The sequence below is a fragment of the Lampetra fluviatilis genome, unplaced genomic scaffold (assembly GCF_964198595.1).
Source record: "Lampetra fluviatilis unplaced genomic scaffold, kcLamFluv1.1 SCAFFOLD_203, whole genome shotgun sequence".
NCBI classification, from domain to species: Eukaryota; Metazoa; Chordata; class Hyperoartia; order Petromyzontiformes; family Petromyzontidae; genus Lampetra; species Lampetra fluviatilis.
Window position 1 is genome coordinate 111590 of NW_027620655.1, and position 23747 is coordinate 135336.

A 23747-nucleotide genomic window follows, 5' to 3' on the forward strand; every position below is an offset into this window, starting at 1 on the left:
AGAGACAGAGAGACACAGAGAGACACAGAGAGACACAGAAAGAACGCTACTCACGTCTGACGTAGTGCAGTGTATGACAGTGCTGCAGCCAGTATTACTGCAGCATGATATTGGGTCTGCTCGCAACACACACAGAGACACACACACTAAACACACACACTAAACAACAACAACAACAACAACAACCGCCATTCGCCACTAAGTGGCGGTGACGTCACCACGACGCTTGTGCCAGGCCATGTGCACCTTGAGGCCACGTGAAGTGTCGAACACCCGCTGGCAGGAGGTCACGGGGCAGACCCAGCAGGTGCCACGGGTCGACTGACCGAGATGACCGAGATAACTGGCTGATGCACCACCTGTGCCCCCTACTGTGCCAACTTGCTGTGTTTTAGCCACCCGGCGCTCCGCTCGTTTTTGTGAGCGTCGCTCCTCCGCCCTCCGTTGTTGTTGGAGGGCGACTGCCTCCAACTGCCCAGTAGCGTCCTTCACGAGCCTCCTCCACAGAGGCCGATCCTGACACCGCTGGTACCGGTAATCTGCAAGTCTACTCAGCTCCACGTCCTCCTGTACCACATCACTCCATCTCTTCTCTAGCCCGTGCCGTGCCCGTTTAGCCCCCTCGATCCGGCTGAACAAAAGCTGTTTAGGCATGCGGTGGCTGGGCATGCGGTCTACATGACCCAGCCAACGCAGCCTTGCCTGCCGGAGGAGCTCACCGATGGGACTTTGCCTAGATCTTTCAAAGATTCGTGAGCTCCTCACACAATCCAGCCTGGTTAAACCCAGGATGGATCGTAGGCAGGCCAGCCTAAATGTTTCCAACCGGCGAAGATGCTCCATTAGGGGGGTCCACGTTTCGCAAGCGTAGAGAAGGGAGGGAATGACTGTGGCCGAGAAGACCTGAAGCTTCGTGCGGAGCGACAGACCAGGAAGCTTCCAAAGTAGCCTGGGGCTTACAGCTTCCCACACCTCACCGCCACGCTGCTACACCCCCTTCATTCATTTGTTCAGAAGAAGAGCCACACCCTGTTGTTTGGCAGTCTCCTGCCCCGAGTGGAGGACTGTCCAACCCTCATGGTGGCAGGATCCAGAGCCGGTCCACCGGACCTCCTGAATGCCACAGAGATCGAGGCAGTACCGGTCCAGCTCCCGACAGAGGAGTGGCAGCCTCTCCTCCGCAGTGAGCGTTCGAACATTCCACGTGGCCACACGAAGTGGCTTTTTTTTGTTTCTGGGGGAGCCCCGAGGGTGAAGATTCAATCTCCTGGCTCCGCCAAATGGGGTTTGGCCAGGAGACGTCATAAAAGCCTGACCCCCAGGGGCCTCCGGCACAAGCTTATTTGTTACATATTTAATTCGTGGTTTTGTGGTAATGAATTGAAGGTGGAGGGGTTACCAGCCCCTCGCACCCGTCCAAAGCCCCCGTTTAGCCGCTGTGGTGGTCACAGACGCCATGAGGGGAGAGGCCAATGGGCATTGGCCCTCCCCCCACAGCACTGTCCACGACAGTGTTGCCCATCCGGCACCACGAGGAGGTAGGGGGTTGTTTTGCCGGACGACACACACACACACAGACACACACACAGACACACACACACAGACACTCACACACACACAGACACACACATACACACACACAGACACACACACACAGACACACACACAGACACACACACACATACACACACACACAGACACACACACACAGACACACACACACAGACACACACACACACAGACACAACAACAACAACAACCGCCATTCGCCACTAAGTGGCGGTGACGTCACCACGACGCTTGTGCCAGGCCATGTGCACCCTGAGGCCACGTGAAGTGTCGAACGCCCGCTGGCAGGAGGTCACGGGGCAGACCCAGGTGCCACGGGTCGACTGACCGAGATGACCGAGATGACTGGCTGATGCACCACCTGTGCCCCCTACTGTGCCAACTTGCTGTGCTTTAGCCACCCGGCGCTCTGCTCGTTGTTGTGAGCGTCGCTCCTCCGCCCTCCGTTGTTGTTGGAGGGCGACTGCCTCCAACTGCCCAGTAGCGTCCTTCACGAGCCTCCTCCACTGAGGCCGATCTTGACACCGCTGGTACCAGTCATCGGCAAGTCCACACAGCTCCACGTCCTCCTGTACCACATCACTCCATCTCTTCTCTAGCCCGTGCCGCGCCCGTTTAGCCCCCTCGATCCGGCCGAACAAAAGCTGTTTAGGCATGCGGTGGCTGGGCATGCGGGCTACATGACCCAGCCAACGCAGCCTTGCCTGCCGGAGGAGCTCACTGATGGGACTTTGCCCAGATCTTTCAAGGACTTGTGAGCTCCTCACACAATCCAGCCTGGTTAAACCCAGGATGGATCGTAGGCAGGCCAGCCTAAATGTTTCCAACCGGCGAAGATGCTCCACTAGGGGGGTCCACGTTTCGCAAGCGTAGAGAAGGGAGGGAATGACCGTGGCCGAGAAGACCTGAAGCTTCGTGCGGAGCGACAGACCAGGTAGCTTCCACACAGCGTTACGCAACCGATGAAAAGATATTGCCGCTCGACTGATTCGGAGTGAGACCTCTGCTGATAAACTGGAGCCGGTCATAAGCACACTGCCCAGGTATGGGAAACTCTCCACTCTCTCCACAACTGCCCCATCACCGATTGAGAGTTATGGGGGTGGAGTGTCCGATGGTACAAAATACCACGACACACACACACAGACACACACACACAGACACACACACACAGACACACACACAGACACACACACAGACACATACACACAGACACACACACAGACACACACACACAGACACACACACACACAGACACACACACACACACAGACCTGTGCCCTCTCTATTCGCTCTGCTTCCTCCTCCGCTGACGTTTACCAGAGCGGCGTTGAACATCACCTCGCCTGTCAACATCAACATCATCATCAAGATCATCAACATCATCAACATCATCATCAACATCATCATCATCAACATCATCATCAACATCATCATCAACATCATCATCAACATCATCAAAATCATCATCAACATCATCATCAACATCAACATCATCAAAATCATCATCAACATCATCATCAACATCATCATCAACATCATCATCAACATTATCAACATCATCAAAATCATCAACAACATCAACATCACGCCCTCACTCACCCTACCTCCCACCCACTAACCCACCCACTCACCCACCCACTCACCAACCCACTCACTCACCCACCGACCCACCCACCTACCCACTCACCCACTCACCACTCATCCACGCACTCACCCACTCACGCACCCACTCACTCACTCATTCACCCACCCACTCACCACTCATCCACCCACTCACCCACTCACCCACCCACCACTCACCTACTCACACACCCACTCACCTACTCACTCACCACTCACCCACTCACTCACCCATCCACTCACCCACCAACTCACTCACCCAACCTCCCACCCACTCACCCACCCACCCACTCACCAACCCACTCACTCACCCACCCACTCACCTACCACTTACCCACCCACCACTCACCCACTCACTCACCCACTCACCCACACACTCACTCACTCACCCACTCACCCACTCACCCACTCACCCACTCACTCACCCACTCACTCACTCACTCACTCACTCACCCACCCACCACTCACCAACTCACACACCCACTCACCTACCCACCTACTCACACCCCACTCACCCACCCACTCACTCACCCACCCACTCACCCACCCACCAACTCACTCACCCAACCTCCCACCCACTAACCCACCCACTCACCCACCCACTCACCCACCCACTCACTCACCCACCCACCCATCCACCCACTCACCTACCACTTACCCACCCACCACTCACCCACTCACCACTCATCCACCCACTCACCCACTCACCCACCCACTCACTTATTCACCCACCCACTCACTTATTCACCCACCCACTCACCACTCATTCACCCACTCACCCACTCACCCACCCACTCACTCACTCACTCACCCACTCACTCACTCACCCACCGACCCACCACTCACCAACTCACCCACTCACCCACTCACCCACCCACCCACTCACCCATTTACTCACCCACTCACCCACCCACCACTCACCCACTCACCCACTCACCCACACACTCACTCACCCACCCACTCACCCACCCACTCACCCACCCACCTACCCACTCACTCACCCACGAACCACCCACCCACTCACCCACTCACCCACCCACCCACTCACCCATTTACTCACCCACTCACCCACCCACCACTCACCCACTCACCCACTCACCCACTCACCCAAACACTCACTCACTCACCCACCCACCTACCCACTCACTCACCCACGAACCACCCACTCACTCACCCACCCACTCACCCACCCACCACTCACCCACTCACCCACTCACTCACTCACTCACCCACCCACCTACCCACTCACCCACTCACCCACCCACCACTCACCCACTCACCCACTCACCCAAACACTCACTCACTCACCCACCCACCTACCCACTCACCCACCCACCTACCCACTCACTCACCCACGAACCACCCACTCACTCACCCACCCACTCACCCACCCACCCACCACTCACCCACTCACCCACTCACCCACACACTCACTCACTCACCCACCCACCTACCCACTCACCCACCCACCTACCCACTCACTCACCCACGAACCACCCACTCACTCACCCACTCACTCACTCACCGTTCCCATCACCAGCGTCAGCTGTCACCACCCCCACATCGATGCTATTGGAGGCTGTTACAACACGGCTGGCCATCACCGCCACCATCACCAACATCACCGCCATCACCACCATCACCACCATCACCACCACCACCACCTTCACTGCACGAATCACCACAGGGGGTTACAGCTTTCGGTTCAGCGAATCTGAAAAGGATTTGTCGGTGCAGTCACTCAGTCACTCAGTCAGTCAGTCACTCAGTCAGTCAGTCACTCAGTCAGTCACTCAGTCAGTCACACAGTCAGTCACTCAGTCACTCAGTCACTCAGTCACTTACTCACTCATTCAGTCACTCAGTCAGTCAGTCACTCAGTCAGTCAGTCAGTCACTCAGTCACTCGGTCAATCAGTCAGTCACCCACTCACTCACTCAGTCACTCACTCAGTCACTCACTCGGTTACTCACTCAGTCAGTCACCCACTCTCTCGCTCAGTCACTCAATCAGTCAGTAACTTACTCACTCAGTCACTCGGTCAGCCACTCACTCAGTCAGTCACTCAGTCACTCACTCAGTTACTCAGTCAGTCACTCGGTCACTCACTCGGTCAGTCACTCAGTCAGTCAGTCACTCACTCTCTCAGTCACTCACTCGGGCACTGAGTCAGTCACTCAATCAGTCAGGAACTTACTCACTCAGTCACTCACTCGGTCACTCACTCAGTCACTCACCGAATCACTCACCCAATGACCTAACCTTTGTCCAAGTGACTGGCAGATTGAGTGGGTGGGTGGGTGAGTGGATGAGTGAATGACACGGGCTAGAAAAGAGATGGAGTGATGGGTGAGTGGGTGGGTGGGTGGGTGAGTGAGTGAGTGAGTGAGTGGGTGAGTGAGTGAGTGAGTGGGTGAGTGGGTGGGTGGGTGAGTGAGTGAGTGAGTGGGTGGGTGAGTGAGTGACTGAGTGAGTGACTGAGTGAGTAACTGGGTGGGTGGGTGGGTGAGTGAGTGGGTGGGTAGGTGAGTGACTGAGTGAGTGAGTAAGTGGGTCACTGAGTGGGTTATTGGGTGACTGAGTGGCTGACTGAGTGGGTGAGTGAGTAAGTGAGTGAGTGTGTGAGTGACTGACTGAGTGAATGACTGGGTGAGTGAGTGACTAAGTGAGCGAGTGACTGAGTGGGTGAGTGACTGAGTGAGTGAGTGACTAAGTGAGTGAGTGACTGAGTGAGTGACTGAGTGAGTGACTGGGTGAGTGAGTGACTAAGTGATCGAGTGACTGAGTTGGTGAGTTACTGAGTGAGTGAGCGACTAAGTGAGTGAGTGTCTGAGTGAGTGACTGAGTGAGTTACTGGGTGAGTGAGAGCCTAAGTGAGCGAGTGACTGAGTGGGTGAGTGACTAAGTGAGTGAGTGACTGAGTGAGTGACTGAGTGAGTGACTGGGTGATCGAGTGACTGAGTTGGTGAGTGACTGAGTGAGTGAGTGACTAAGTGAGTGACTGTCTGAGTGAGTGACTGAGTGAGTTACTGGGTGAGTGAGAAACTAAGTGAGCGAGTGACTGAGTGGGTGAGTGACTAAGTGAGTGAGTGACTGAGTGGGTGAGTGAGTGAGTGACTGGGTGAGTGAGTGACTAAGTGATCGATTGACTGAGTTGGTGAGTGACTGAGTGAGTGAGTGACTAAGTGAGTGAGTGTCTGAGTGAGTGACTGAGTGAGTTACAGGGTGAGTGAGAAACTAAGTGAGCGAGTGACTGAGTGGGTGAGTGACTAAGTGAGTGATCGACTGAGTGGGTGAGTGACTGAGTGAGTGAGTAACTGAGTGGGTGACTGAGTGAGTGACTGAGTGAGTGAGTTAAGTGACTAAGTGAGTGAGTGACTGAGTGAGTGACTGAGTGTGTGACTGCGTGAGTGAGTGTTTGAGTGAGTGACTGAGTGAGTGAGTGAGTGACTGAGCGAATGACTGAGTGACTGAGTGAGTCCTAACCTCTGCTGTACAAACCTCTGCTGTCTCGTCCTCAGCTGCCTTAACCTCTGTCCCACCGTGGGCTTTAATACCCCCGTTAGAGGGGGGAAGTTTCCGCATCCTTGAGATGGAGGAATCCTTTCAGGAAGTAGTAGATTTAGTGATATGGGTCAGGTTGAAAAGCCCTACATATTTGTGGGTCTGTGTGAAGGTTTGGCTGGGTCATGTAGCCCGCATGTCCAGCCACCGCATGGCCTAAACTGCTTTTGTTCGGCCGGATAGAGGGGGCTAAGCGGGCGCGGCACGGGCTAGAGAAGAGATGGAGTGATAGGTGAGTGGGTGGGTGGGTGAGTGAGTGGGTGAGTGAGTGAGTGAGTAGGGTGAGTGAGTGGGTGAGTGAGTGAGTGGGTGGGTGTGTGAGTGGATGAGTGAGTGACACGGGCTAGAGAAGAGATAGAGTGATGGGTGAGTGGGTGGGTGGGTGAATGGATCAGTGAGTGACCCGGGCTAGAGAAGAGATGGAGTGATGGGTGAGTGGGTGGGTGGGTGAGTGGATGAGTGAGTGACACGGGCTAGAGAAGAGATGGAGTGATGGGTGAGTGGGTGAGTGGGTGGGTGGGTGGGTGGGTGGGTGAGTGAGTGAGTGGGTGAGTGAGTGAGTGGGTGAGTGAGTGAGTGGGTGAGTGGATGAGTTAGTGACACGGGCTAGAGAAGAGATGGAGTGATGGGTGAGTGGGTGAGTGGGTGGGTGGGTGGGTGGGTGGGTGAGTGAGTGAGTGGGTGAGTGAGTGAGTGGGTGAGTGAGTGAGTGGGTGAGTGGATGAGTTAGTGACACGGGCTAGAGAAGAGATGGAGTGATGGGTGAGTGGGTGGGTGGGTGAGTGGATGAGTGAGTGACACGGGCTAGAGAAGAGATGGAGTGATGGGTGAGTGGGTGAGTGGGTGGGTGGGTGGGTGGGTGGGTGAGTGAGTGAGTGGGTGAGTGAGTGAGTGGGTGAGTGAGTGAGTGGGTGAGTGGATGAGTTAGTGACACGGGCTAGAGAAGAGATGGAGTGATGTGGTACAGGAGGACGTGGAGCTGAGTGGACTTGCCGATGACTGGTACCAGCGGTGTCAAGATCGGCCTCTGTGGAGGAGGCTCGTGAAGGACGCTACTGGGCAGTTGGAGGCAGTCGCCCTCCGACAACAACGGAGGGCGGAGGAGCGACGCTCACAACAACGAGCGGAGCGCCGGGTGTCTAAAGCGCAGCAAGTTGGCACAGTAGGGGGCACAGGTGGTGCATCAGCCAGTCATCTCGGTCATCTCGGTCAGTCGACCCGTGGCACCTGGGTCTGCCCCGTGACCTCCTGCCAGCGGGCGTTCGACACTTCACGTGGCCTCAGGGTGCACATGGCCTGGCACAAGCGTCGTGGTGACGTCACCGCCACTTAGTGGCGAATGGCGGTTGTTGTTGTTGTGTGTCTGTGTGTGTGTGTCTGTGCGTTTGTGCACAGACTGCCCTATATGACATCATAACAACAGTCTGGACCACTGGACGGGTTCCGCAGGATTGGAAGGATGCCCTGGTGGTCCCCCTCTTTAAGAAGGGGGACCGCACAGACTGTAACAACTACAGGGGCATCTCACTCCTCAGTGTGCCAGGTAAGGTCCTGGCAAGGATTATTCAACATCGCCTTGCCAGGCACGCTGAGGAGAGGCTTGCGGAGCCCCAATGCGGTTTCAGGAAAGGGCGGTCCTGCACAGATGCCATATTTTCTGTCCGTGTGCTACAGCAGAGGTGTAGGGAATTCCAAAAAGACCTACATCTCTGCTTTATTAACCTGGTGAAGGCCTATGATACCATCAGTAGGCCTGGGCTCTGGGTTGTTCTTCGTGCTTTCGGAGTCCCTGACCCTCTGCTCACGATCATTAAGGACCTTCATGATGGTGAGCGGGCCCGGGTAAAATTACGTGGCCGGGAGTCGGAGCCTTTCCCTGTACACCTTGGGGTGCGACAGGGATGTCCTCTGGCTCCCACATTATTTAACATCTATTTCGACTGCGTAGTTCGTGAAGCCTTCAGTAGCTGTACCGGGGGAATTTCCATCTGGTACAGATACAATGGGAGGCTGATCGACGCCCGGGTGCGATCAAGGGATGGCTCCCTATTGGTCAACCACGTTATGTATGCCGATGATTTGGTAATAGCTGCTCATTCAGAAGAGGAGTTGGAGACGCTGCTGCTGAGACTGGAGCGTGCCACTAAGAGGAGGGGCCTTACCATCAGCCCCACCAAAACTAAGCACCTGCCTCGGTGTTTTGTACCATCTGACACTCCACCCCACACAACTCCCAATCGGTGATGGGGCAGTTGTGGATAGAGTGGAGAGTTTGCCATACCTGGGCAGTGTGCTTATGACCGGCTCCAGTTTATCAGCAGAGGTCTCACTCCGAATCAGTCGAGCGGCAATATCTTTTCATCGGTTGCGTAACGCTGTGTGGAAGCTACCTGCTCTGTCGCTCCGCACGAAGCTTCGGGTCTTCTCGGCCACGGTCATTCCCTCCCTTCTCTACGCTTGCGAAACTTGGACCCCCCTAATGGAGCATCTTCGCCATTTGGAAACATTTAGGCTGGCCTGCCTACGATCCATCCTGGGTTTAACCTGCAGGCTGGATTGTGTGAGGAGCTCACAAATCCTTGAAAGATCTGGGCAAAGTCCCATCGGTGAGCTCCTCCGGCAGGCAAGGCTGCGTTGGTTGGGTCATGTAGCCCGCATGCCCAGCCACCGCATGCCTAAACAGCTTTTGTTCGGCCGGATCGAGGGGGCTAAACGGGCGCGGCACGGGCTGGAGAAGAGATGGAGTGATGTGGTACAGGAGGACGTGGAGCTGAGTGGACTTGCCGATGACTGGTACCAGCAGTGTCAAGTTGAAGGGCGTGGTGCTGGCCACCCACCAACACTGTGTGTGTAGCCACAGTGACGGTAGCCTTCATAGGCGCTGCTGTTGCTAACAGCACTTGCCCCAACGGCATGATTGAGGATACCTGGGGGAGCTTTGTCTTTAGGGATGGTGATAATGATGGTGCTGATGATGATGATGGTGCTGATGGTGGTGATGATGATGGTGGTCATGGTGATGATGGTGGTGATTGTGATGGTGGTGATGGTGATGATGGTGGTGATTGTGATGGTGGTGATGGTGATGCCAGTGATGGTGGTGATGATGGTGGTGATGATGGTGGTGATGGTGATGATGATGATGGTGGTCATGGTGATGATTGTGGTGATGGTGGTGATGATGATGGTGGTGATGGTGATGATGTTGATGATGGTGATGCCAGTGATGGTGGTGATGATGATGGTGATGGTGATGATGATGGTGATGGTGGTGGTGATGGTGATGATGGTGGTGGTGGTGGTGATGGTGATGATGTTGGTGATGATGGTGATGATGTTGGTGATGATGGTGGTGATGGTGATGTGTCCACCACACACAAAGAGACAAAGTCGTTATACTCGGGGAACTTTATTGTCCCATCACCATCATCATCACCATCACCACCATCACCACGATCACCACCATCATCTGTGTGTGTGTCTGTGTGTGTGTGTGTCTGTGTGTGTGTGTCTGTGTGTGTGTGTCTGTGTCTGTGTGTGTCTGTGTGTGTGTGTCAGGCATGAAGCAAGGGTAGCAGTAGAGTCAGCATGGCCGTCAGTACTCCCAACCTCCCGGCCACCGTCACAGCCCCGCTCCTGCACTTGTACACTGCAGAGTTCAACACAAAGACAAAGATCACCCGTGTAGCCTCACCCACTCACTCACCCACTCACTCACCCACTCATTCACACACTCACTCACTCACCCACTCACTCACCCACCCACTCACTCACTCACCCGCCCACTCACTCACTCACCCATCCACTCACTCACCCATCCACTCACTCACACACCCACTCACTCACACACTCACCCACTCACTCACCCACTCACTCACCCACTCACTCACCCACTCACTCACTCGCCCACTCACTCACTCGCCCACTCACTCACCCGCTCACTCACTCACCCGCCCACTCACTCACTCACCCGCCCACTCACTCACTCACCCATCAACTCACTCACTCACCCATCAACTCACTCACTCACTCACACACCCACTCACTCACTCACCCACCCACCCACCCATTCACACACTCACTCACTCACTCACCCGCCCACTCACTCACTCACCCATCCACTCACTCACTCACACACTCACTCACCCACTCACTCACTCACTCACCCACTCACTCACTCACTCACCCACTCACTCACCCGCCCACTCACTCACTCACCCGCCCACTCACTCACTCACCCGCTCACTCACCCGCCCACTCACTCACTCACTCACCCACTCACTCACTAACTCACCCATCCACTCACACACCCACTCACTCACCCACTCACTCACTCACACACCCACTCACTCACTCACCCATTCACTCACTCACTCACTCACCCACTCACCCACCCACCCACCCACTCACCCACCCACCCACCCACCCACTCACACACCCACTCACTCACTCACTCACCCGCCCACTCACTCACCCACTCACTCACTCACCCACTCACCCACCCACCCACTCATTCACACACTCACTCGCCCACTCACTCACCCGCTCACTCACTCACCCGCCCACTCACCCACTCACTCACTGACTCACACACCCACTCACTCACCCACTCACTCACCCACTCACCCACCCACCCACTCATTCACACACTCACTCACCCACTCACTCACTCACCCGCCCACTCACTCGCTCACTCACTCACCCGCTCACTCACTCACCCACTCACTCACCCACTCACCCACTCACTCACCCACCCACCCACTCACCCACTCACTCACTCACCCACTCACCCACCCACCCACTCATTCACACACTCACTCACCCACTCACTCACTCACCCGCCCACTCACTCACCCGCTCACTCACTCACCCGCCCACTCACTCACCCACTCACTCACTCACTAACCCACTCATCCACTCACACACCCACTCACTCACTCACTCACCCACTCACTCACTAACCCACTCACACACCCACTCATCCACTCACTCACTCACTCACCCACTCACCCACCCACCCACTCATTCACACACTCACTCACCCACTCACTCACTCACCCGCCCACTCACTCACTCACCCATCCACTCACTCACCCACTCACTCACTCACACACCCACTCACTCACTCACCCACTCACCCGCCCACTCACTCACTCACCCGCCCACTCACTCACTCACCCACTCACTCACTCACCCACTCACTCACCCACTCACTCACCCACCCACCCACTCATTCACACACTCACTCACCCACTCACTCACTCACCCGCCCACTCACTCACCCGCCCACTCACTGACTCACTCACCCACTCATCCACTCACACACCCACTCACTCACTCACTCACCTCACCCACTCATCCACTCACTCACTCACCCACTCACTCACTCACCCACCCACTCACTCACCCGCCCACTCATTCACTCACCCGCTCACTCACTCACCCGCCCACTCACTCACCCACTCACTCACTCACCCGCCCACTCACTCACCCACTCACCCACTCACCCACCCACTCACTCACTCACCCGCCCACTCACTCACTCACTCACTCACTCACCCGCCCACTCACTCACCCGCCCACTCACTCACCCGCCCACTCACTCACTCACTCACCCACTCACCCACCCACCCACCCACTCATTCACACACCCACTCACCCACCCGCCCACTCACTCAATCACCCGCTCACTCACTCACCCGCTCACTCACTCACTCACTCACCCATCCACTCACTCACTGACACACCCACTCACTCACCCACTCACTCACACACCCACTCACTCACTCACCCACCCACCCACTCATTCACACACTCACTCACCCACTCACCCACCCACCCACCCACTCATTCACACACTCACTCACTCACCCGCCCACTCACCCGCTCACTCACTCACCCACTCACTCACTCACCCATCCACTCACTCACTCACTCACACACCCACCCACTCACCCACTCACCCGCTCACTCACTCACTCACCCACTCACTCACTCACCCACTCACTCACACACCCACTCACCCACTCACCCACTCACTCACCCACTCACCCACCCACCCACTCATTCACACACTCACTCACCCACTCACTCACTCACCCGCCCACTCACTCACCCGCTCACTCACTCACCCACTCACTCACCCACTCACCCACCCACCCACTCATTCACACACTCACTCACCCACTCACTCACTCACTCACTCGCCCACTCAATCACCCGCTCACTCACCCATCCACTCACTCACTCACACACCCACTCACTCACCCACTCACTCACTCACACACCCACTCACTCACTCACCCACTCACTCACCCACTCACTCACTCACCCGCCCACTCACTCACTCACCCGCTCACTCACTCACCCGCCCACTCACTCACTCACCCACTCATCCACTCACTCACCCACTCACTCACACACCCACTCACTCATCCACTCACTCACCCACCCACTCACTCACTCACTCACCCACTCACTCACCTCACCCGCTCACTCACTCACCCACCCACCCACTCACTCACCCACTCACTCACTCAACCGCCCACTCACTCACTCACTCACTCACTCGCCCACTCATCCACTCACTCACACACTCACTCACTCACCCACACACCCACTCATCCACTCACTCACTCACCCGCCCACTCACTCAATCACCCGCTCACTCACTCACCCGCTCACTCACTCACTCACTCACCCATCCACTCACTCACTGACACACCCACTCACTCACCCACTCACTCACACACCCACTCACTCACTCACCCACTCACTCACCCGCTCACTCACTGACTCACACACCCACTCACTCACCCACTCACTCACCCACTCACTCACCCACTCACTCACCCACTCACTCACCCACTCACCCACCCACCCACTCATTCACACACTCACTCACCCACTCACTCACTCACCCGCCCACTCACTCACTCACCCACTCACTCACCCACTCACTCACTCACACACCCACTCACCCACTCACCCACTCACTCACTCACCCGCCCACTCACTCACCCGCTCACTCACTCACTCACTCACCCACTCACTCACTCACTAACCCACTCATCCACTCACACACCCACTCACTCACTCACCCACTCACTCACCCACTCACTCACTCACCCACTCACTCAATCACCCGCTCACTCACTCACTCACCCATCCACTCACTCACTCACACACCCACTCACTCACTCACTCACCCACTCACCCACCCACCCACCCACTCACTCACACACTCACTCACACACTCACTCACTCACTCACCCGCCCACTCACTCACTCACCCGCTCACTCACTCACCCGCCCACTCACTCACTCACCCACTCACTCACTCACCCACTCACTCACCCGCCCACTCACTCACTCACCCGCTCACTCACTCACTCACCCACTCACCCACTCACTCACTCACTCACCCACTCACTCACTCACTCACCCGCCCACTCACTCACCCACCCACCCACTCACTCACCCACTCACTCACTCACCCGCCCAATCACTCACTCACCCGCCCACTCGCTCACTCACTCACTCACTCACCCGCTCACTCACTCACTCACCCGCCCACTCACTCACTCACCCACTCACTCACTCACCCGCCCACTCACTCACTCACCCACTCATTCACACACTCACTCACCCACTCACTCACCCGCCCACTCACTCACTCACTCACCCGCTCACTCACTCACTCACCCGCCCACTCACTCACTCACTCACTCACCCACTCACTCACTCACTCACCCGCCCACTCACTCACTCACTCACTCACCCACTCACTCACTCACCCGCCCACTCACTCACCCACTCACTCACCCGCCCACTCACTCACCCGCCCACTCACTCACTCACCCACTCACCCACCCACCCACTCACTCACCCACTCACTCACCCGCCCACTCACTCACTCACTCACCCGCCCACTCACTCACTCACTCACCCACTCACCCGCCCACTCACTCACTCACCCACCCACCCACTCACTCACCCACTCACTCACCCACTCACTCACCCACTCACTCACTCACTCACCCGCCCACTCACTCACCCACCCACTCACTCACTCACCCGCTCACTCACTCACCCGCCTACTCACTCACTCACCCAATCACTCACTCACCCGCCCACTCACTCACTCACCCACCCACTCACTCACTCACCTACTCACTCACTCACCCGCCCACTCACTCACCCACTCACTCACCCACTCACCCACCCACCCACTCATTCACACACTCACTCACCCACTCACTCACTCACTCACCCGCCCACTCACTCACTCACCCGCTCACTCACTCACCCGCCCACTCACTCATTCACTCACTCACCCACTCACTCACTCACCCGCCCACTCACTCACTCACCCACTCACTCACTCGCCCACTCACTCACCCACCCACCCACTCATTCACACACTCACTCACCCACTCACTCACTCACCCGCCCACTCACTCACTCACTCACCCGCCCACTCACTCACTCACCCACTCACTCAATCACCCGCCCACTTACTCACTCACCCACCCACTCACTCACTCACCCGCCCACTCACTCACCATACCCACCCACTCACTCACTCACCCACTCACTCACTCACCCACTCACTCACTCACCCGCCCACTCACTCACTCACTCACCCGCCCACTCACTCACCCACCCGCCCACTCACTCACCCACCCACTCACTCACTCACCCGCCCACTCACTCACCCACCCACTCACTCACTCACCCGCCCACTCACTCACTCACTCACTCACCCACTCACTCGCCCACTCACTCACTCACTCACCCGCCCACTCACTCACCCACCCGCCCACTCACTCACCCACCCGCCCACTCACTCACCCACCCGCTCACCCGCCCACACACTCACCCGCCCACTCACTCACTCACCCGCTCACTCACTCACCCGCCCACTCACTCATTCACTCACTCACCCACTCACTCACTCACCCACTCACTCACCCACCCACCCACTCATTCACACACTCACTCACCCACTCACTCACTCACCCGCCCACTCACTCACTCACCCGCTCACTCACTCACCCGCCCACTCACTCACTCACCCACTCACTCAATCACCCGCCCACTTACTCACTCACCCACCCACTCACTCACTCACCCGCCCACTCACTCACTCACTCACCCACCATACCCACCCACTCACTCACTCACCCACTCACTCACTCACCCACTCACTCACTCACTCACCCGCCCACTCACTCACTCACCCACCCACTCACCTCACTCACCCGCCCCCACTCACTCACTCACCCACTCACTCACCCACCCACTCACTCACCCGCCCACTCACTCACCCGCCCACTCACTCACTCACCCGCCCACTCACTCACCCACCCACTCACTCACTCACCCGCCCACTCACCTCACTCACCCACTCACTCACTCACTCACCCGCCCACTCACTCACCCACTCACTCACTCACCCACTCACTCACCCGCCCACTCACTCACTCACCCACTCGCTCACTCACTCACCCGCCCACTCACTCACCCGCCCACTCACTCACCCACCCACTCACCCACCCACTCACCCACCCACTCACCCACCCACTCACTCACTCACCCGCCCACTCACCTCACTCACCCGCCCACTCACTCACCCGCCCACTCACTCACCCGCCCACTCACTCACCCGCCCACTCACCCACCCACTCACTCACTCACCCGCCCACTCACTCACTCACCCATCCACTCACTCACTCACCCGCCCACTCACTCACTCACCCGCCCGCCCACTCACTCACCCGCCCGCCCACTCACTCACTCACCCACTCACTCACTCACCCACTCACTCACTCACCCGCCCACTCACTCACCCGCCCACTCACTCACTCACCCGCCCACTCACTCACTCACCCACCCACCCACCCACTCACTCACTCACTCACTCACCCGCCCACTCACTTACTCACCCACTCACTCACCCGCCCACTCACTCACCCACTCACTCACTCGCCCACTCACTCACTCACCCACCCGCTCACTCACTCACCCGCCCACTCACTCACTCACCCACTCACTCACCCACCCACCCACTCATTCACACACTCACTCACCCACTCACTCACCCGCTCACTCACTCACCCGCCCACTCACTCACTCAATCACCCGCCCACTTACTCACTCACCCACCCACTCACTCACCATACCCACCCACTCACTCACTCACCCACTCACTCACTCACCCACTCACCCGCCCACTATCTGACCCACCCACTCACTCACTGACCCACTCACTCACTCACCCGCCCACTCACTCACTCACCCGCCCACTCACTCACTCACCCGCCCACTCACTCACTCACTCACCCACTCACTCACCCACCCACTCACCCACCCACTCACTCACTCACCCACTCACTCACCCGCCCACTCACTCACTCACCCACTCGCTCACTCACTCACCCGCCCACTCACTCACCCACCCACTCACCCACCCACCCACTCACCCACCCACTCACTCACTCACTCACCCGCCCACTCACCCGCCCACTCACTCACTCACCCGCCCACTCACTCACTCACCCACTCACTCACTCACCCGCCCACTCACTCACTCACTCACCCACTCACTCACTCACCCGCCCGCCCGCCCACTCACTCACTCACCCACTCACCCACTCACTCACTCACCCGCCCACTCACTCACCCACCCACTCACTCACTCACCCACTCACTCACTCACTCACTCACCCACTCACTCACTCACCCGCCCACTCACTCACTCACTCACCCACTCACCCGCCCACTCACTCACCCACTCACTCACTCACCCGCCCACTCACCCACTCACCCACCCACCCACTCATTCACACACTCACTCACCCACTCACTCACTCACCCGCCCACTCACTCACTCACTCACTCACTCACCCGCTCACTCACTCACCCGCCCACTCACTCACTCACTCACTCACCCACTCACCCACTCACTCACTCACTCACTCACCCACTCACTCACTCACTCACTCACCCGCTCACTCACTCACTCACTCACCCGCCCACTCACTCACTCACTCACCCACCCACCCACCCATTCACACACTCACTCACCCACTCACTCACTCACCCGCCCACTCACTCACTCACTCACCCGCTCACTCACTCACCCGCCCACTCACTCACTCACTCACTCACTCACTCACTCACCCGCCCACTCACTCACTCACCCACCCACTCACTCACTCACTCACCCACTCACTCACTCACCCGCCCACTCACTTACTCACTCACCCACTCACTCACCCGCCCACTCACTCACCCACTCACTCACTCGCCCACTCACTCACCCGCCCACTCACTCACCCACCCGCTCACTCACTCACCCGCCCACTCACTCACTCACCCACCCACTCACTCACTCACCCACTCACTCACTCACTCACTCACTCACACACCCACTCACTCACTCACTCACTCACTCACCCGCCCACTCACTCACCCACTCACTCACACACCCACTCACTCACACACCCACTCACTCACCCACTCACTCACCCACTCACTCACTCGCCCACTCACTCACTCACTCACCCGCCCACTCACTCACCCACTCACTCACACACCCACTCACTCACCCACTCACCCACTCACTCACTCACTCACTCACCCGCCCACTCACTCACCCACTCACTCACACACCCACTCACTCACACACCCACTCACTCACCCACTCACTCACCCACTCACTCACTCACTCACCCGCCCACTCACTCACCCACTCACTCACTCACCCACCCACTCACTCACCCGCCCACTCACTCACTCACCCACTCACTCACACACCCACTCACTCACCCACTCACTCACTCACTCACCCACTCACCCACCCACCCACTCATTCACACGCCCACTCACTCACTCACTCACCCGCTCACTCACTCACCCACCCACTCACTCATTCACTCACCCACTCACTCACTCACCCGCTCACTCACTCACCCGCTCACCCACTCACCCACCCACCCACTCATTCACACACTCACTCACCCACTCACTCACTCACCCGCCCACTCACTCACTCACCCGCTCACTCACTCACCCGCCCACTCACTCACTCACTCACCCACTCACTCACTCACCCGCCCACTCACTCACTCACCCACCCACTCACTCACTCACTCACTCACCCGCCCACTCACTTACTCATCCACCCACTCACTCACTCACCCACTCACTCACTCACCCGCCCACTCACTCACTCACTCACCCACTCACTCACCCGCCCACTCACTCACTCACCCGCCCACTCACTCACCCGCCCACTCACTCACCCGCCCACTCACTCACCCACCCGCTCACTCACTCACCCGCCCACTCACTCACCCACTCACTCACTCGCCCACTCACTCACCCGCCCACTCACTCACCCACCCGCTCACTCACTCACCCGCCCACTCACTCACTCACCCACCCACTCACTCACTCACCCACTCACTCACTCACCCACCCGCCCACTCACTCACCCACTCACTCACCCGCCCACTCACTCACCCACTCACTCACACACCCACTCACTCACACACCCACTCACTCACCCACTCACTCACCCACTCACTCACTCGCCCACTCACTCACTCACTCACCCGCCCACTCACTCACCCACTCACTCACTCACCCGCCCACTCACTCACTCACCCGCCCACTCACTCACTCACTCGCCCACTCACTCACTCACCCGCCCACTCACTCACTCACTCACCCACTCACTCACTCACCCACTCACCCACTCACTCACTCACTCACCCGCCCACTCACTCACCCGCCCACTCACTCACCCACTCACTCACCCACCCACTCACTCACCCACCCACTCACTCACTCACTCACCCGCCCACTCACCCACTCACTCACCCACTCACTCACTCACTCACCCGCCCACTCACCCACTCACCCACTCACCCACTCACCCACTCACTCTGTGTAATGAGTTCGCTACTACCCACGTGTATTCGCCTTGCACAGGCTGAGGTCTCTGTTGCACAGGCTGGTGGAGCAGCAGCAGTAGCCCATGAACGCCTCGGTGTTGTCCAAATTGCAAACTGCGGCTTTGGCGTAGCGGTCACACAAAGTCCGACTGGCGCATCCTTCCAAATGAGTGTTAGAGTTCGCCTCGAATCCAGTGATGCACACAGCCTGGCGGAAGGCGAGACACGGGGAGCAGAGTCAGATAATGACTCTCTGGGGTTTTGTCGGTAAAGTGACGTATAAAGAGAAAATAATAAATTAAATACGAGCACGCGACGTTTCGATTGCAACACAAGCAATCATCATCAGGTATAAATGAAATAGAAACAAATGTAGTATATTTTTTGGTTCTAGATTTGAAGCTTTCGTGACTGCAAGGAATCATCTTCTTATGTTTTTTCGGTAAAGTCACGTAGGTAAAACATCAAAATGAATGAAAATAAAATAAAATTAAATCAAAAATTCATTCATTTTGATGTTTTACCTACGTGACTTTACCGAAAAAACCTAAGAAGATGATTCTTTGGTTCTTTCGATTAAGTCACGTCTAAAGATAAAATAATTAATTAAAATAATAGCGACGTTTCGATTGCAACACAAGCAATCATCATCAGGCATAAGAGAAATAGCAACAAAAATCTAACTAGAAAACTATAGGCAGACATACAAGCAGACAGACATCACAAGGACACACAGAGAGAGGACACGTATCGGCACAGAGAGAGGGGTCGTTTCCGTGACGGTCCTCTTACTTGCGCAGCAGCAACACGTTGCCGTCCACTCATTGATATGCAAATCTTCTCTGCCCCCTCCCTCTCTCCGTCCCCGCCCCCCCCCCCTCTCTATATTTAAGGGACCGTCACAGAAACGACCCCTCTCTCTGTGCCGATACGTGTCCTCTCTCTGTGTGCCCTTGTGATGTCTGTCTGCTTGTATGTCTGTCTATAGTTTTCTAGTTAGATTTTTGTTGCTATTTCTCTTATGCCTGATGATGATTGCTTGTGTTGCAATCGAAACGTCGCTATTATTTTAATTCATTATTTTATCTATAGACGTGACTTAACCGAAAGAACCAAAGAATAATTCCTGCAGTCACGAAAGCTCCAAAAATTCAGATTAAATCTAGTATACTTAGAAATGTAATGCAATACAACAGAGAGTCGGATAACATAACAGTCAACACCCTACCTGGTTGATTACGTTCTTCCTGAGAATGATACATTTGAGAGAGAGATCAAACACAGAACCAGAGACATATAGACAGACATATAAGTAGAGACAGACATCACAGAGATACATAGAGAGAGAGACGTACATAGGCACACAGAGAAACCACGTCTCTGTGTGGAGGCCTTAAATAGAGAGAGGGGGCGGAGAGAGAGGAAGGGGTGAGAGACATTAGCATGTCAATGAGTGGCACGCTGTAGAGGGGGAGGGTGAGAGACATTAGCATGTCAATGAGTGGCACGCTGTAGAGGGGGAGGGTGAGAGACATTAGCATGTCAATGAGTGGCACGCTGTAGAGGGGGAGGGTGAGAGACATTAGCATGTCAATGAGTGGCACTCTGTAGAGGGGGAGGGTGAGAGACATTAGCATGTCAATGAGTGGCACTCTGTAGAGGGGGAGGGTGAGAGACATTAGCATGTCAATGAGTGGCACGCTGTAGAGGGGGAGGGTGAGAGACATTAGCGTGTCAATGAGTGGCACGCTGTAGAGGGGGAGGGTGAGAGACATTAGCGTGTCAATGAGTGGCACGCTGTAGAGGGGGAGGGTGAGAGACATTAGCATGTCAATGAGTGGCACTCTGTAGAGGGGGAGGGTGAGAGACATTAGCGTGTCAATGAGTGGCACGCTGTAGAGGGGGAGGGTGAGAGACATTAGCGTGTCAATGAGTGGCACGCTGTAGAGGGGGAGGGTGAGAGACATTAGCGTGTCAATGAGTGGCACGCTGTAGAGGGGGAGGGTGAGAGACATTAGCGTGTCAATGAGTGGCACGCTGTAGAGGGGGAGGGTGAGAGACATTAGCGTGTCAGTGAGTGGCACGCTGTAGAGGGGGAGGGTGAGAGACATTAGCGTGTCAATGAGTGGCACGCTGTAGAGGGGGAGGGTGAGAGACATTAGCGTGTCAATGAGTGGCACGCTGTAGAGGGGGAGGGTGAGAGACATTAGCATGTCAATGAGTGGCACGCTGTAGAGGGGGAGGGTGAGAGACATTAGCGTGTCAATGAGTGGCACGCTGTAGAGGGGGAGGGTGAGAGACATTAGCATGTCAATGAGTGGCACGCTGTAGAGGGGGAGGGTGAGAGACATTAGCGTGTCAATGAGTGGCACTCTGTAGAGGGGGAGGGTGAGAGACATTAGCGTGTCAATGAGTGGCACTCTGTAGAGGGGGAGGGTGAGAGACATTAGCGTGTCAATGAGTGGCACGCTGTAGAGGGGGAGGGTGAGAGACATTAGCATGTCAATGAGTGGCACGCTGTAGAGGGGGAGGGTGAGAGACATTAGCGTGTCAATGAGTGGCACGCTGTAGAGGGGGAGGGTGAGAGACATTAGCATGTCAATGAGTGGCACGCTGTAGAGGGGGAGGGTGAGAGACATTAGCGTGTCAATGAGTGGCACGCTGTAGAGGGGGAGGGTGAGAGACATTAGCGTGTCAATGAGTGGCACGCTGTAGAGGGGGAGGGTGAGAGACATTAGCGTGTCAATGAGTGGCACGCTGTAGAGGGGGAGGGTGAGAGACATTAGCGTGTCAATGAGTGGCACGCTGTAGAGGGGGAGGGTGAGAGACATTAGCATGTCAATGAGTGGCACGCTGTAGAGGGGGAGGGTGAGAGACATTAGCATGTCAATGAGTGGCACGCTGTAGAGGGGGAGGGTGAGAGACATTAGCGTGTCAATGAGTGGCACGCTGTAGAGGGGGAGGGTGAGAGACATTAGCGTGTCAATGAGTGGCACGCTGTAGAGGGGGAGGGTGAGAGACATTAGCGTGTCAATGAGTGGCACGCTGTAGAGGGGGAGGGTGAGAGACATTAGCGTGTCAATGAGTGGCACGCTGTAGAGGGGGAGGGTGAGATACATTAGCATGTCAATGAGTGGCACTCTGTAGAGGGGGAGGGTGAGAGACATTAGCATGTCAATGAGTGGCACGCTGTAGAGGGGGAGGGTGAGAGACATTAGCATGTCAATGAGTGGCACTCTGTAGAGGGGGAGGGTGAGAGACATTAGCGTGTCAATGAGTGGCACGCTGTAGAGGGGGAGGGTGAGAGACATTAGCGTGTCAATGAGTGGCACTCTGTAGAGGGGGAGGGTGAGAGACATTAGCGTGTCAATGAGTGGCACTCTGTAGAGGGGGAGGGTGAGAGACATTAGCGTGTCAATGAGTGGCACGCTGTAGAGGGGGAGGGTGAGAGACATTAGCGTGTCAATGAGTGGCACGCTGTAGAGGGGGAGGGTGAGAGACATTAGCGTGTCAATGAGTGGCACGCTGTAGAGGGGGAGGGTGAGATACATTAGCATGTCAATGAGTGGCACTCTGTAGAGGGGGAGGGTGAGAGACATTAGCGTGTCAATGAGTGGCACGCTGTAGAGGGGGAGGGTGAGAGACATTAGCGTGTCAATGAGTGGCACTCTGTAGAGGGGGAGGGTGAGAGACATTAGCGTGTCAATGAGTGGCACGCTGTAGAGGGGGAGGGTGAGAGACATTAGCGTGTCAATGAGTGGCACTCTGTAGAGGGGGAGGGTGAGAGACATTAGCATGTCAATGAGTGGCACTCTGTAGAGGGGGAGGGTGAGAGACATTAGCGTGTCAATGAGTGGCACGCTGTAGAGAGGGAGGGTGAGAGACATTAGCATGTCAATGAGTGGCTGTAGAAGCTTGGAACAAAAGGAGACAGGGAGAGAGACACACTGAATTAAATTATTTAGTAATGTAATGCAACACAGAGAGTCGGTCAACACAAAATTAACGCATTGACTGGTTGATTACGTT